This window comes from Mixophyes fleayi, chromosome 4 (assembly GCF_038048845.1).
Source record: "Mixophyes fleayi isolate aMixFle1 chromosome 4, aMixFle1.hap1, whole genome shotgun sequence".
NCBI classification, from domain to species: Eukaryota; Metazoa; Chordata; class Amphibia; order Anura; family Limnodynastidae; genus Mixophyes; species Mixophyes fleayi.
The window spans coordinates 330,274,704-330,292,430 of NC_134405.1; the positions used below are offsets into that span (position 1 = coordinate 330,274,704).

Sequence of the window (17,727 nt, forward strand, 5' to 3'; positions counted from 1 at the left end):
ATGATGCAGACAGATACCAAATTGCCTTTCTCAATTTCTATTTATATTCTAGAGTCTATAACGGCTGAATAGTTTTCTATTTTACTCCTAGTGGAGAGGGGGTCTGATGCAGACAGATACCAAACTGCCTTTGTACATTTCAATTTATATTGTACAGTCTATAACGGCTGAATTTTTTAGTATTTTCTACAAGTGGAGGGGGGCCTATAGAGACAGAAACCAAACTGCCTTTGTCCATTTCAATTTATATTGTACAGTCTATAACAGCTGAATTTCCTAGTATTTTCTACAAGTGGAGGGGGGCCTAGAGAGACAGAAACCAAACTGCCTTTGTCCATTTCTTTAGATATTTAACTATAAGTGTAGGGTGTAATATACACCCAAAGACGATGGCTGCATTGCCAATATGCATAGATGGAGAGGAAGACAATCTGGTTTGTGTGTAGAATTAATGAAGGCCTACCTACCAGGAATTAAACTGTTTTTTGGATAATTTATTAGCTTTACAATTACATTACTTATCCAAGAAACAGGTGGAGCACTAAATTTGGTTATTTTGTGCCCAAAAACATTGATTTTTAAACAAAATTGCCAAAACAAAACAAAACCAAAACACACAAGCGCGGTTTGGCAAAACCAAAACCAAAACACGGGGGTCAGTGAGCATCTCTAATAGTAATGTTCTCTATTTGCATTTATTGACCTTTGGTTTTCTTCTTTATCTATTGTTTTCCACTACTTCCTGAAAAGGTCACTATGCCCTAAGCTGCTAAACTTGAATGATGACAATTTATAAAGTGACACGTGTAATGATGTATGATGGTACTGTCAGTGCATCTAACCACAACCTGATAAATACCCTTAGTTGGTGCATGTGCAGTACTCAGATTGGTGTAAGGCTTCAGTGTGGCAATCCAAGCAGCTATTCATCACTGGGACCATAGGAAGACAGTGACAATCGGTAGGTGCCGTACACTACACACAGATAAACGTGTGACTATTGCATAGAGCAAAACGAGGAAAATGTAGTCAGTGTTTCTCTATTGTACCCAGTATAAGATACAATTTTGTCACATTGAAGAGCCAACAGATTGATAACAACGCTGGTTCTTGTACTGTCCGTTATTGATCCTTTGTCTGGTATGTAAACATGATCGCTTAAATGAAAAGTGTCCTTTCACTCTACTTTCTTTGTGAACCGATTGGGAATTATCGACATAATGATTGTCAATTTGATTTTCCATTGTTTTGTTTGTGTTGTGTTTTGTATTTTCATAAGGGGTTTCAGGTCTGAAAAAAAGAGCTTTAAACTGCTGTTCATGGTCTTATGTTTCCTCCTGGTACAACGCTGGTGCAGACAGATTACTGTGCATTAGTTGTATTTTCTATGCACAGGCTGAGATAGGTGGCCAGTAGAAATAAAAGTCCTATATAAGCAAACTGCAGGTGTCCTTTTGACAGGTGCTTTGTGAATTGTTGAAGCTCCTCCCTATGGTATTATTATTATTACCATTTATTTATATAGCGCCACTAATTCCACAGCGCTGTACAGAGAACTCACTCACATCAGTCCCTGCCCCATTGGGGCTTACAGTCTAAAGTCCCTAACATACACAGACAGACAGACACACAGATTAGGGTCAATTTATTAGCAGCCAATTAACCTACTAGTATGTTTTTGGAGAGTGGGAGGAAACCGGAGCACCCGGAGGAAACCCACGCAAACACGGGGAGAACATACAAACTCCTCACAGATAAGGCCATGGTCGGGAATTGATCTCATGACCCCAGTGCTATGAGGCAGAAGTGCTAACCACTTAGCCACCGTGCTGCCCATGGTACATGTTTATTTGCACTTTTTTGCAAACACAAAAAAGTAACATGATAAACAACCAGATTACCATGTAGTTTCATGTCATTTTGGATTTTTAACGCGGCAATTATTCATCTTTTGTCATAAGGGGAATAAGTGATACAAGATTTCATATTATTGAGGGCATTTACCATGGCAGTCGTGTCACTTTTCATAGTAAATACCATGATACTCTTTCATAGTTTTAACTTTTTATTCCATTACAAACCAGTCTTTTAAAACATTTAATGGTTCTGAGGCTTCTCATGTTGGTGACTGTAGAGAACTTTGTTTTTCTTTGCTCCTAACTATCACTTTCTCCTACAAGCTGCAATGATCCCGAGGGAAAGAAAAGAAATCTTGTGGACCTTACCTACTTTTATAATACTTATTAAATCTTGTAGCACATGCTATTGAAATTCTTCTCTTGCCAAAATATTGATTTTGCTTTATGTATCCACAATCTGTATAGGGGAAATAAAACTAGCATTTCACATCTACTGATATTAAAGGCTGTGTATTACTGACTGAATAATACAGAAATAACTGAAGGGTTTATATGGGGCTAAATACGCCCACCATATTTTAATTAATTAATTTAATTAACGCAAATGCGTTCCAAATGCCGAACTTCCTGCTTTCACATGCGTTCCACTGCATTGACACGAATGGATTGTTGCTTGTAGGAGAGCTGAATTAGAGCGGCGAGTCCTCTGGGCATGAAGGCACGTATCGGGCGGCTGCGCCTCCTTGGGCTTGCGCCCGGGGCGGTCGCACCGCCCGCACCGCCGTCGTTACGGCTCTGCCCCAGGGAGGGGAAGACTACTGTGTGCTCTTCCCTAAGTATGTGTATGCTCTTAACTACACCTTGTCCCCACAGACCCAGATTATACCAGGAAAGCAGTAAGGAAACAAGAGCCTACATTTAATGGGGGCCTGACGTCTTGCATCTGTAAAGAAACACACACAGCACAACCAAAATACAATGCACAATACAGTATTCGCCGCATAGGCAGAATAAGACTCTGCTACGGTATCTGGCAGGCTGACCACGCAATACATACACCTGCTATCTAACCAGACGGTCTAGTATAGCACTAACAGGAGCCTTCTGCTCTACTGTTACCCAGGACTATCACCTAGCTTATTCACCTCTCACACCGGCTCCTATAGGGCTTGGTGCCCTTTTTACCATGGGCCTTATGCCCTACACCATGGGCTCTCTGCCCAGCTAACTACAGGGTCTTGTGCCCTGACTATGGGCACACTATGGGCTTTATGCCCCCTGATCAGGCCTTGTGGCCTTACCTAACTGTGGGCGCTAGCCCAATAACTAGGACCTTGTGTCCTTTTGCTATAATGGGCTTAAAGCCCCCTGACATACCTATAAGGGCATTGTGCCCAATTTATCCTGGGCCTTATGCCCCTAACTGTGGCCACGGACCTTGTGCCCGACCGTGCCCACGGGCCTTGTGCCCAACCTAACACAGGGTATACTTACCTGCTCTGCGCAGAATACTCAACTTGCTCCCGACGTCTTCTTTTCCGGGTCTTCCAGACGCTCCAGCCGGTGGCGTCTCCTGTCCTCTTTGGCACGGCGTTTTCGGCAGCTCTCTGGGCGGGGGTGCTCTTAGCCCTTGCAAGGGCTCCCCGCCAACGTCTCTGGTGGTCTCTTCGTGTGGCAGGGTAGCTCCTTGCCCTGACAAGGGCACTCTGCCACCTCTGCCTGTGTTTTCTCGAAAGTTCTCTCTGGATGTCCCACGACGTCCTCTCTTCTCTGCTCCGCCGGACTTCTGGCAAGATGGCGCTGCCCGGTGGCTTAAATAACCGCCGGCGCAACGTCATCACTGGACACTGCCTCGAGCGCTCATTGGCTCGCCGCGGCGCCAATAATTTGAAAGGCCGGAGGTGAGCCAGGATTGGCTCACTCATCTGGCCTCCGATTGGCCAGCAGGGGAAGGTGAGCCCTGATTGGCTCATCTTCCCTCTGCGGCTGAAACCTGCGGAAAAAGAAATATACTTACCGGCGCTAGAACGCAGGGATGGTAAGTAACTATTCTCTTCTTTCTTTGCCCTCTTCATGAGCACAGCAGTCAGGTCCTTCTTCGCCATCTTCTTGACGGGCACAGCGGGGCACATCTCTACACTTCTGTGTTGCATCTTTACACGTCCCAGATTTCCATTGTTCTACTACACAAATTCTCATCCTGAGCTCTGTTCACTAACATTCTCCTTAAGAATCTATATTACAGGGAGGCGTGGCTTGGCAGCCATCGTGTGAGGCAGCATTTCGGGTGAGCTCCGACAACTCTGGCTCAATCTGGACTTGTAAAAACCCTTTCTGCCCCTCTGACCTGCTGGAGTGTATTTTAGTGCCTCTCTGGACCGGACTGCGACTGGGCCTGCCTTTATTGAGGGCTCCAGTGGCCCCATCGGACGCGCCTGGAGGCCCTGCATTACCGCCCCCTTCAGTGCTGGTCCCCGCCTAGCCGTCGCATTACCCGCTGTGCCGGTCCCCATCGGCGGCTCTGGCACACGAAGAGGGAGACCCTTACCTGCTCTGAGGTCAGTGCCCCCTGCGGCCTCCATCCAGCGCCTCATCCACGGTCTCCATTTCCAGCGGTGACCGATCAGCTGCACTTCCGGTCCCCGGCGCGTCCCCGCACAAAGCCAGCCTGCAGTGCATGAGTGTTTACCTCTCCCCCACCAAACCCAGCTGTGTCCACATAAGTCACCACTTTCCTCTGCGGCAACACTGACAAAAGGTGACCTGTCCCTACCTACACTGGCACAGTCCCAGCTCCTCTGCCATAAATCTCCCACTCTCTGTTCGCCTATGCTTCATTTATTTGTGGAGCAATATTGCCCTCTAGTGGTGGCTTAAAAACATTACACCCACTGTTTATTGCTGCTGCACTTATTTTCACTCAACTATTGCCTATTTGAAGGTTCAGCGAGGCAAGAAATTGAATCATCAAGCCTTGTCGCTTCTCAGCCTCCTAGGCTGACGGGATTTCTTTATATTGATACCCATCTACTGGCCTCCCTCCAGCCACTGAACATGTGACCTCCTCCATTCAGGCTGGACCAGGTTTGACCCCTATAATACTAACCAATCTAAAGGTGTTTCCCTCCTACGTCTTCTTCCCTCATACCAACCCTCCTCTGCCTCCTTCATCCCGCTCAATTGGCCAACGGCTCCCAGCCTCTTCGTCATGTCCAACAAACCAAAGAAAGTGACTTCCGGGTCCTCTGCTCCCTTTTTTGGCTCAAAGAACAAACCGTCTTCCCCGTCTCTGACGCCTACAGAAGCGCCGGGCTCCCAACCGCTCCCTGATACGGGGCTGGACCCACAGATCCTAACTATAATGACCAGCTTACTAGAAGGAGTCAAGCAAACTTTCCACCAAGAACTCTCCAAAGTTGTTAATGACTTTAAATCGGAACTAACCTCACTGGGCAACAGATCTGACGCGCTTGAGTCAAAAACAGACGACCTCTGCCGTTCACAATCTACGACGGATAACGAACTTGCCCGTCTCCATGACGAAGTGGAGACTCTCAAGGAACAACAGGAGGACTCTGAGAACCGATCTCGTCGTAACAACATTCGTATTCGAAATGTTGCTGAAGAAATTTCTCCGGCGGATCTTCAGGCTTTTCTTAAAGACCTTTTCCAACATATCCTTCCGGAGCTCTCTGACTCTGACTGTATGATGGACCGTGCCCACAGAGCTCTTCGGGCCCGTCCGGCCAATGGCCTGCCCCCTCCAAACATCATCGTGCGTCTGCACTATTTCCACACAAGGGACCGAATCCTCTTTGCGACTAGAGATTAATCTGCTCTCTCTTTTCGGAACATGGACATCCAGCTGTTTCAGGATCTTGCTCCTTCCACAATTCAGAAACGGAGAAACTTGCAGCCTGTTACTAGGATCCTGCGTCAACACAATCTACGGTATCGCTGGTGCTTCCCGTTTCAACTTCAGGTGTTTGCGGCCAACTCTTCTTACTACATCAAAACGATTGAGCAGGGTCAGGATCTCCTGGCGAAACTGGACATTCTCCCCGAAGCTACTGCCTTGCAGACCGGCTCTCCGAAGGCCCAGCGCTCAGCCCCTCCACAACCAGATTGGTCCCGCTCCTCCCGTCGCAAAGTCCGAGATGCCGCACCGCCATGACATGTCTACTATTGTTGTTGATTTCTGTTAACATTTTGCCTCCACAGGTGGACTTCCTACTTGGGTTGGAGCTCAGAGCTCCTTGTCTTTATCTTTAGATATGTTAGCTCTTCCACGTCACCCGTCTGTTATTGAACCTATAGTGGCACGAACCTGACATGATGTTACATTTGAAGTATTTTGACGCTACTATACTTATATCTTGTGTTTTTCTCTTGGTAGGGTGATCCCTCTCCCCTTCTCTCCCCATCCCTCCCTTTTGTTTTCCTCCCTTCCCTCCTCCCCTAAAGTTGTAGAATCTTAAAGTTCTAATATGATTGTTAATGCACACCTTCTTTGTTTTTGTTTTCTTCTCTTTCTGTTTGGTTAGTTGATAATGCTGCGGGAGGGGAGGAGTGAGGGAGGGAGGACCTCTTTCTTCCCTCTTTTCCTTTTCTCTTCCGTTTGCTTACCTTTTATTAAGATTTTCTCATCGGTCTACGGTCCTGGCCTCATCTCACATTACACACAGGACCACCCCCCACGCACCCTTTGATATTGTCTACTGTTATTTGTAAATTTACCTCACTATGTTTTTGAACCCCTCCTGGGTTCCTTTCATACAGGGTTTATGCCCAATTGGGCTCCTCTCTCCTCTTCTCTCTCCTCTCTCTTTTCTCGATTCTCCCTTTTCACCTTTTCTTTTGTCTTCTCTCTGTTCTCAAGGACGGCTTATTAACTTATTCCATTCTTCCCCACTATTAGTCAAGCTGCCGGGACTTATCACTTCTGCAATGCCATGGCCTTAAAGGTACTCTCGATCAATGTCAACGGCCTCAACACCCCCCGTAAACGTACAACGCTACTGGGAGCCTGTAGGAGAGAAAAAGCGGATATTGTCTTTCTACAGGGAACACACTTCACTGGAGTCCACTCTCAGCTTCAGGGTAAGCAGTTTTCCCAGACTTTCTTTGCCTCGGCGGACTGCAAGAAGCGGGGAGTGGCTATTTTGATCCACAGTAAGATTCCCTTCCTGCACTCCAACACTTACGCAGACCCGGAGGGTCGTTTTGTTCTAGTGGGTGGTACTCTCCGATCTATTCCTGTTACCCTGGTCTCGGTCTATGCCCCTAACCAGAAACAAAAGCCTTTTTTTTCCAAACTCTTTAAATGCATTGAGCGGCTGGCGCGGGGCCACGTGATCGTAGGTGGTGATTTTAATGTGACTCTTGATCCTGTCCTGGACAGGTCTTCCCCCTCTTCCTCCCGGCGGGGCTCTCCCACTTCAGCAGAATCTACTTCACTAGCCACTCTGCTCTCTCATCACCGCATGTATGACTCCTGGCGACTCTGTAACTCAGACGCCAGGGATTACACCCACTACTCTGCCCCCCACCAATTGTACTCCCGCATAGACATGATACATATATCCCATGCACTTACTCCCAATGTGACTCAGGCGGGAATCACCCCACTCTCATGGACTGATCACTCGGGGGCGTTCATTACTCTAGACCTCCTCAAAACATCTTCACCCCAGGGAAAATGGCGGCTAGATGACTCTCTCCTGCTCAATTAGACGACCCTTTTAGACCTCAATAACTCAATAGCCAACTACTTCCAAGATAACTCTGCTATAGATGTCCCCCCAGGCATTATTTGGGAAGCACACAAAGCCACTATACGGGGCCATTTGATTAGCCTGTCTGCGGCTTCTAGGAAAAAGGCTGCAGAAGAGATAGCTTGCTTGGAGCGCAGGTTAGCCTCTCTTCTTCCCCAACATCAGTCTCTTCATGACCCTGCTCTACTCACTCAGATTACTTCACTGAAAGGCCAACTTAACACTCTTCTCTCCCGTAGGGCTGCTATTACTATGCAGAAACTACAGCAACGGTACTATGACAAATCTGATAAAGCAGATTCTGTGTTAGCCAGAAAGCTTCGTAAGAAGATGGCTCTTGGCCACATTGATAAAATTTACGACCCACAAAAGAGCAGAACTACACATGACCCTAAGGAGATAGTCCAGATGTTTCAAGATTTTTATTTCTCCCTCTATAACTTAGCCCCCCCACCCACCCTTCTAGGAGCTCATACGGTGCCGTCTCTGGACGAATACCTAGCCGCCACCCCCCTCCCTAAGCTCACTCCACCTCACATAGAATCCTTGAATGAAGATATCACCCTGACCGAGGTTTTGGCCGCTATTAAATCCCTGAAACCCTCTTCAGCTCCAGGCCCTGATGGTTTAACCCCGCAATACTATAAAAATTTCGCTGCAGTACTAGGCCCCCATCTGACATCTTTTTTTAACGAGATCCTGGATGGTGCCACGTTTGATGCAGCCACAACCAGAGCTAATATTATTGTCATTCCAAAGCCCGGGAAGGACCCAACTCTCTGCTCTAGCTATAGACCAATTTCCCTCCTTAATGTGGACCTTAAAATTTACGCAAAAATTCTGGCCTCTAGATTGAATCCCCCCCTCCCTTCCCTCATCCACCCCGACCAGGTGGGATTTATCCCGGGACGTCAAGCCCCGGACAATACTAGGAGAACAATTGACCTGATACACACAATTCACAGGGGTAAGCTCCCCTCCCTCCTTATGTCATTAGATGCTGAGAAGGCGTTCGACCGCATCTCCTGGTCGTTTATGGTTGGGGTACTAGGAGCGATGGGTTTCTCTGGCAAATTTATGACGGCCATCTCAGCCTTGTACCGTTCTCCGTCGGCCACAGTCTTTGCAAATGGTCTATCCTCGGTCCCCTTCACTATTTCCAATGGCACACGGCAGGGCTGTCCCCTTTCTCCGCTCATTTTTGCCCTTATCATAGAACCTCTAGCAGCTAGAATCCGGGCTAACCAGCAAATTCTAGGCATCCCGGTGGGTAGTTCTTCCCATAAAATAGCATTATACGCGGATGACGTCCTGTTAACAATTGCTAATCCAATTTCCTCTGCTTTACGGCCACTTCTCAGGATATAAAGTTAACGCGGACAAGACAGAAGTCTTAGACTTTTATGTCTCCTCAGCTGACAAGGTGTCTTTAGAAAGCTCCTTCCTGTTCAACTGCTGCCCTCAAAAACTCAAGTACCTTGGGGTATATCTAACTAAACAACCTCATCAGCTTTTTCAGGCCAACTTCCCCCACACTCTTGCTCAAGTTAAGCTAGACCTTGTTTCATGGTCGCAACTATACATCTCCTGGATAGGTCGTATTAATGCGGTCAAGATGAACATACTCCCTAGACTCCTCTACCTTTTTCAAACCCTCCCCATCCGAGTCCCCCCCTACGTTTTTAAATTTCTCCATTTCCATGTATCTAAATTCCTTTGGGCGGGTAAGCGCCCCCGAGTCCGTTTCAAGCTTCTACAGAGAGCCCCGCGGGGAGGGGGACTGGGAATCCCTGATTTTCGACGCTATTATCTCTCCGCTCAGCTTGCTCAATGCGTTCTGTGGTGTAGCTTGACTCCCTCCAGGGTCTGGGTCGAGATTTAGGCTGAAAGTCTACTCTCCTATGGCTTCCACGAGCTCGTCGACCAAAACGTGTCTCACTTTATCCGGTCATTACACATTCCCTGGCGGTCTGGGTCTCATGCTCTCAGAAATTTGGCCCCATCCTTCTCCCCTAATTCCTTTGTTTAACTCCTCAGACTTCGCTCCAGGCCTTACCCCTAAAGCATTCTCCTCGTGGACCTCACAAGGGGTCCGTTTCTTAAACGATCTCACCTCTACAGCTGTGTTCCCCTCGTTTTCTGACATCCAATCGCAAATAAATATTCCCACTAAATTATTTTACCAATTCCTTCAGCTCCGCCACTTTCACCACACTGTCAAATCTCGCCTCTCCTCCCGCCCCCTTACCCCATTTGAACGTCTCTGTCTCCGTCAGTCCTTCACGAAAGGCCTTATTTCAACATTATATTATGAACTCGCCCCACCTTCCTCAAATACTAGAGTCTCGCATGAACTGGCCTGGGAATGTGACCTGGGTGAAGTTCTTTTGAACGAGGAATGGTCGGAGATATATGAGAATGCTGCCTCCAGCTCAATCTGCGTTAAAATAAAAGAGAATGCCTATAAGGTATTGTACCGCTGGTACTACGTTCCCTCCCGGATACATAAATTCCTCCCAGACTCTTCTGATCGCTGTTGGCGTGGGTGCTCCCATGAGGGTAACTTTATCCATATATGGTGGACTTATCCCAAACTCTCAAACTTCTGGGCCGAGATCAAACACCTGATCCAATCGATTATTCAGGTAACGATTCCATTTGAGCCTAAATTTTTCCTCTTGCCCCTGGGAGCGCCAGCGGCAACGCGGCATGAGAATAAGTTAGCTAGGCATATCTTATCGGCAGCTACCTGCCAAATAGCAGCAGACTGGAGGCAGCAAACTCCACCTTCGCTTCAAGCCGTTATTAATAGAGTCTGGCAGGTTCACCGCCTGGAATATATGGCCAGCATCATCAATAGGACATCAAGATCGTTCACTAAGGTATGGAGCCCATGGCTCTCATTTTTTCAGATTTATCCCCCTTTCACTTGACTCTACATTTACACATGTCCGTCCTCCTCCCGTAAACCCATCTCTTTCTCTTTTCTTCTCTCTTTCCATTCCTGTTCTCTACTGTACTAGTCTCCCTCCTTTTTTCCTCCTGCGTCATGCCACTCTCTGTTGAGGCATTTCGCCCCCTCCCTTATTTCCTTAAAAATCCTTGGTCAACTGCCATACACGCATTTTGTTGCACTGATTATTTATATCTTTATACTGATTTTATACTTTGTTACCTGTGATGTGCTTCTATTGCTTGTTTTTTTCTTACTGACAGTGCATGTCGGTTCTGTTTGTTACTTGACCATTCAAAAATAAAAATTATAAAAAAAAAAAAAAAAAAGAATCTATATTACAGTACGACTTCCACTACTATCCTCCAGATCTCTGTAGCACCCCCTAATCATCAAATCATGGAGGCTTGAGTGTTTTGTGTGTCACATCATATTAATAATATATATTTATATTTTCTTTTCTTAGGAACATGGATCAATGATTTTGATAAACCTCTCAACTACACGTGCCAAAATCACCAGAGCATTAACTTAATTATTAGGTAATAAATAATATATTCCAGATATCAAACTGTATCCTCATCTACAGCCAATGGAGGCAGCCATTCAATGGGGTGAACCAAGATCTGGTAAAATAGACAATATTAATTGTCAAGCCGTGTCACTGCTCACTATAATATTTAATACCATATATTTGGTCATAAGTGTATGCCACAATTAGTCAATATTATTTTTTCTTTTTATTACTGGAATCCTCATATATTAAGGATATAACATCTTATTTCGTAATCTATTATGGTAAGTCCTTCATGAATAGATTCCAAATAATATTAATGAGCTCAGAGGATGGTAAATGCTGTTTGCTTATAATATACAAGCAGCATATCACTCATATAATTACACTCTTGTTAACAGATGTGTGATAAATCAAGGTAATCATATGCAGGTGTGAAAACCTTTATACAACAGTGGTGTATTGTCCTCAAAAACCCCATTCATCGGGATAGATTTAACCAATAGTGAGTATTCAGTACAGTAATTCAGGGGGAACAGTGCTTGCTTGTTTACATATATACAAGCAGCATAAGAATCAGTAGACAGACACAAGATTAGTCCATCAAGCTAATCTGCATATGTTGATCCTGAAGTGAATTCTGGGTAAAATACAAATAGCACTGTTCTGATCTATTGAAACCCCAAATAAAAGCGCGTGACTGCCTCTAAGTCACTAATTATTCAACTGTACTGTAATTCTAATGTGTACATTTATTATATTCTAATAACTCCCATGGGTTTATCTATCGCTAACTAAACCCTCCATACTCATTAGCATATGTTCAGTCCCCCTATTGTGAGCATGATAACTTTCAATGGACTCTGCACAATATGAGCTCTCACTAGTTTCTCCACATAATGGGTGAGAAGCTGTGAGGTTCTAACGGAGGTAATGTAATAGCCTGAGGTTTAAGGTCTAAAACCCTGGCTAAATGAATAGGAGGCTCATACTGTTTGAATTAAATTATAGGAGCACGGGCAGTGAACGCGGCGTCCGCCGACGCGCGTTTCGCTAATAGCTTTTTCAAGGCATTCTATATACACCTTTTAATATTTCGCTATTAGAAATTTTATGACAAGTTTATTGAATAAAGATTTATTTAACAGTAATTTTCAGATACGTTTTAGTCCATTCGAGTGCCCCATAAGATCATTACTTTCTTTCTCTTGTTCCTCATCTGTGGTCACTAATATTTATGATCGGGTGCACCCTTCCCATATATGGATAGTCATTCACTATCCTAGCCTTATTAGAGTGTCTATTAGAGGGAAGTGTAATTGGACCACCTGGTGCGGTCTTTTTTCTTTTTGCTCTGTGAACCAAGATCTGTCAGAATGCAGCCAATCACTGCACTAAGAACTAGTGATATCACTAAGGTATGAAACAAAGTGATTGGTTAAGCCTGCAATTTGGCTGCCTCCACTGTGAGTATGCCCAAGGTCTACATTACATGACATTTCCTTATTATCCAGTCTTGAGGTTGGTATTTTGACATAACCATTTCCTGCTCACTGTTTTATGAGGTTAATATACATTTTTCCTCTTACTGCAACATATGGAATTCATACCTCGTCATTCTGTCACTCTGCAGATTCAAATACAACTATCTACATCTTATGTACATACTGCGTCCTCACATCCTGATTATAGTTATTGTCTTGTGTCTGTTTGCAACATAGAACCTTATTTTAGCCCTCAGATGTCCTATCGCTATCTATAGAGAGCATTTGGCTGATGGTGAGTTCTGTCTACTTACAGCTGTGGAAACACCGCCACCTACTGGCTGTAAAGAAATATTATACAAATTTGGTTCTTACCTATTGTGATGGAAAGGACCTGACCAGGCTCGTTATTTCTCAGCAGTCAATCAGAGAAAAGGATAGCGGTCAGCTGTTGTTCTTAAACAGGGTCAGGTGTGATGTTTTATTCCGGGCCAGTCACTTCTGTGAGGACAGGAAGCTGGGAGCAGCTGGAGACCCTCTGACATCACAAATGACTAGAAGGGGTTAAGACAGGGAGTGACTGACTATCACCCACCTTCGCCAATGGATTAATGACAGCAAGATCCTATTGTTCTCCCCTAGGACTGAGTCAGACATTGTGGCATTAAAACAGCAGGGGGGAACTCATTTGGCATAGTTGCCTACTCTCCTGGAATGTCCGGGAGACTCCCAAATTTTTGGGAGTTCTCCCGGACTCCAGAGAGAACAGGCAAAAATCCCGGATCCAGCTGTCGCCGTTGTTGAAGATGGTAGGGCTGGGACTCCCTCCTGGACAGCTGCCTTCAAAAATAGGCAAGTATGTAATTTGGTCCTGAGACATGACTACACTCTTGTACAGCCCCACATTGAACTCTACCAATCAGGGGATACCTTTATTTCCAAGGACCTGAGAATAACCCTGAAGGGAGGGATCCCATTATAAAGGTCCCAGGAGAGGTTTCTGGGTGTGTTATTTTGCTTCTCAAAGTCACTGATGTTAGAGTCTCGGCCGTTGTCAGTGCGCTAAGAATTACACCTAGTAGTATCATGATTGCTGGCTCTGCTGAACGATAGCTTCATAAGACTCCCATGGTCGGTTGGGCATTAATCACAGACAGTGTGGGAGAGTTCTGGGAAGTCTAGCAGTAAATTGGTGTTTATTGGGACCTGCTTATATTTTTATGTTTTATCCTTTTGCTCATTTAGAGAACTTGTAATGGACAACTCTCTAATAAAAATATTGCTGTATCTTTTCCTGTCTTCAGTCTGTATGACCTGACCCAAAAGTCCCAGGGTACCTCTTGTGAGTTTAGGCTCTAATGGGGCAGCATGGTGACTAAGTGGTTAGCACTTCTGCCTTACAGCACTGGGGTTCATGAGTTCAATTCCCGACCATGGCCTTATCTGTGAGGAGTTTGTATGTTCTCCCCGTGTTTGCGTGGGTTTCCTCCGGGTGCTCCGGTTTCCTCCCACACTCCAAAAACATATTGGTACGTTAATTGGCTGCTAACAAGTTGACCATAGTCTGTGTGTGAGTGTGTTAGGAAATTTAGACTTTATGCCCCAATGGGGCAGGGACTGATGTGAGTTCTCTGTACAGCGCTGCGGAATTAGTGGTGCTATATAAATAAATGGTGATGATGATGAGGATGATGATGATGAATACCCCGGGTCTTCACACCTGTCAGCATTCTGTGATAGACCTGTAACAGCCATTTAAATTATGTATAAGTGTATAGACAATGCAAAAGGGATATACCAAAAAATTTATTGATCTAATTCTTTAACTTTTTCCAGCATCCACGACAATAAACGTGAGGATCGTGTCTGGGACTTCCGCTGCCAAAACACCTTTACCAAACCAGCGTCTTGTTACTGGACAAGCTACGTCAATGACTTTGACCAAGAGTTTACCTTTGTCTGTCCATTTGGATCTGTTCTGAGCGGCATGGAGAGTTATCATAACAATTGGAAAGAGGACAGAAGGTAAATCAGTCTAGTAATAATACATTCATAAAGCTAATGAACCACAATTAAACAAGTGACATGTCTGCTTTCAAACAAGTGGCTTCCATTCAATCTGTTAGGCCCAAACATAGATGTTTGCAATCATGGTGTTTCTGAGTTACAGTTTGGAAGATCCGTAATTGCCAGACTATATGTGGAATATTATTATATAGTTTTACTTGTTCTAGATAACAGATATGTAATGAAAGTGAATGGTTGGCACCCCAAAAGTAGTGTAAGGAAGGATTCTACAGGCCCGGTGTTATGGTAGAGAGGCAAAGGTCCCCCCAGTAGTGTTGGAATAAAACAATGAACACAGGACTAAAACTGCATAAACTCGTGGGTTTATTCTCTTTGCTTGTAGCATTAGACTTTACCACAGCAGCAGATAAGTAGCAGGAAGCATAGGAAAGTAATAACACAATACCATCAACATGCAATGTTATTCAACATGTCAGAAAATAAATAACATTTTAGGAATCTTGGTTCAACAATATGCAAACATAAATCGACACAACACATAGGTCATTGAATAAATATATCCCACTTTAAATTTAGGCACTGTGCTTCAGTGAAATGGATTTCACTGGATAGATACTGTAGGCAACAACCGGTTGCTACAAGTTAACTAGACCATCACAATAAATGCTGCGGCAGCAGATAATATAGATCAATCAATCACAATACTTTTAGTGCAATTATACAGATCATACTTATCACACAAAAATCAGTAGAGCTGCAACAAGGAGTAATCCAACTGGTTCAGGTTAGATGCTTTAGAAATGATTATAGTCTAGGGTCACTTTACGACATACAATTTCCAAGGGGCTAAATTATAATCCACAGGTTTAAGCGAAGTTTCAGCTGACTCATGAAGCTTGTTTACCTGTACAGGCTGAAATCAGTAATCAACTTGATTTCCATCATGACTCCTTAGCTTTTTCTAGTTTAAAGGACAGTGTCCACTTAGCAATCCATAAAATGGAATAAGCAGCTCTATCCCAGCAACTGTAGGGTTAAACAACCTGCAATTCTCTCATCAGCAACCATTTAAGGCAGTTTCACAATAGAATCAAACTTCTAATGCAATATAAACAAACTCTTGTGGTAAATGATTGCTCTCTATGTCCCAGTCAGCTTGCAGATTTGGCTACAACCAACTCTTCCTTTAGACAGTGCTATAACACCTTTCAATAGCAATTTTACAGTCCCGGTCAGAAGCTTTAATAACACAGTTTGATGTCTCACTTAAATAACTTGAGCATAGCAAAGCAAAAGAAACTTGTCTGTCGTCATATGTGTCCTACTGACATCTCATGGGCAGTGACAGGTTAAGTCTTTTCCTATACTGCAAAGGTGCTTCTTTCTGGGCTGGCTGCAAACATCGATCAGGACAACAATTCAGCCATTGCATGCAGGGGTTCCTTGTGGAAAGATCCTTCATTAGCTTAGTCAGCAGTCACACACACACCACTTCTCTCACTAGCCAATCCGTTTTGGGCTCCCCTTTTCCCCAAGAATCTCCTGGAGCCTTCTACTTTATTGTAAACGAAACAGTAGACTTTATATCGGACTTTATATAGGGCTTTATATAGGGACTTTATATAGGGCATGCAGCCGCGTCTGTATCCGGAATATCCTCCAAATATTACAAAGAAGTAAACAACAATAAAAAAAAGTTTGATACATACACTTGCTCTCCCCTCTTTGTACATTCGGGTATTCCTCAACTTGAATGCACAATTTCAAGCGATTATTTTTCAAAACAGATGAATAATGAAATCCTTCCCAAAACTCACATGTAATGAGCACAAAAACAGAATACAACATGCGTGCATTATGTCATATAAAATATATAATTTAAGCCACCACCACTTGACAGATGATGTTCTCTTGTTCCCGTGTTGAACTGATTGTTGTGTCCACTAAGCCCCCTCAGGATGTATGCTTACAAATGCTTGCAAGATCACTCGCCTTCTCAAAGCTTCTTTAGATGTCCCTCTCTCATGAATTCCATTAATAAGGATCCCTCATTCATGTCCAACACCATGCATCGCAACAAAAAAGAAATAACAGAATCTTGTGCATTATCCATATAAAAACGGGGATACTTTAATAAAAAACTAAAAACATGTAGAAACTCAACTCATGAACAATCCATGTAACATAACTTATGGATGTACTCATACCAGAAGTCCATGTGTAGCAGCATGTATGAATGTTCATCCGAAGAAAAGTATTCCAATTTGGGTAAGGCTGCACAAACAAAGCTTCTGGTCTAGAGTGTTCACTGCCGTCTTCTACTTTATTCATTGCAGTTTGCCCATCCCAAAATGACAGACGCAATTTGCATTTAACTTCCCAGAGGCACTCTGGGGAACTGTAGATTTCTGAATGAGTGCATACAGTAATATATGTAGGGTAGGATTTGTAGGGTATTACAGATACTGCTCTGCTGCCTTAGGATTGGTTGGCTCTTTTCCACCTACTTCCATACACTGCAAATCAGATCAATAACAAGTTTGCTGCATATCACAGAGGAGGTGGGCCAAAACTAAGCAATTTGCCACACCACGCTCCCCTACCTCCTTTACTTGCCACTTGACCTCCCCTCCGGGATATCTCGGATTTTAAGGGTGGCAAGTATGCCTACTTCAAACCCCATTCTATGTTACCTTTCCTGCAACTGTTAGCTGTGCAGGATTTAAACACAAACTTGTCCATTGAGGCGGCTTGGTGATGATGTCACAGTGGAGACAAAGATCATCATCATCATTATCATCAACACTTATTTATATAGCACTAGCATATTCCATAGCACTTTACAATTGGGAACAAACACAGTAATACCACAATTCTAAGGATCACACAGTCACACACCAATGTTGGTCAGGCGGTGTGAAGATACCGGGTTTATCTGGGACAATTTTACCTACTTCACGCTGGCTGACCACCCACGGGTGCCTTACTATGCCAGGGAAGCCTATCCAGTATCTTCTAGGATTCTTAGAGTCACTCAGGCAAATGCAGTTAGAAAGTATAACAATACATTTATTGAAACAAAAACAATCACTAGAGTATTATATATAGGGGTGTG

General features: G+C 44.2%; 1 long non-coding RNA gene across 1 annotated transcript; it reads left to right on the forward strand.

Annotated features, from left to right (window-relative positions):
* The first annotated feature begins 1,029 nt into the window (after positions 1 to 1,029).
* Positions 1,030 to 14,639, forward strand: LOC142153099 (uncharacterized). Its single transcript, XR_012691447.1, has 3 exons — positions 1,030 to 1,140; positions 11,053 to 11,128; positions 14,421 to 14,639. It is a non-coding gene; the product is annotated as an uncharacterized LOC142153099 (long non-coding RNA).
* The last annotated feature ends 3,088 nt before the right edge of the window (positions 14,640 to 17,727 follow it).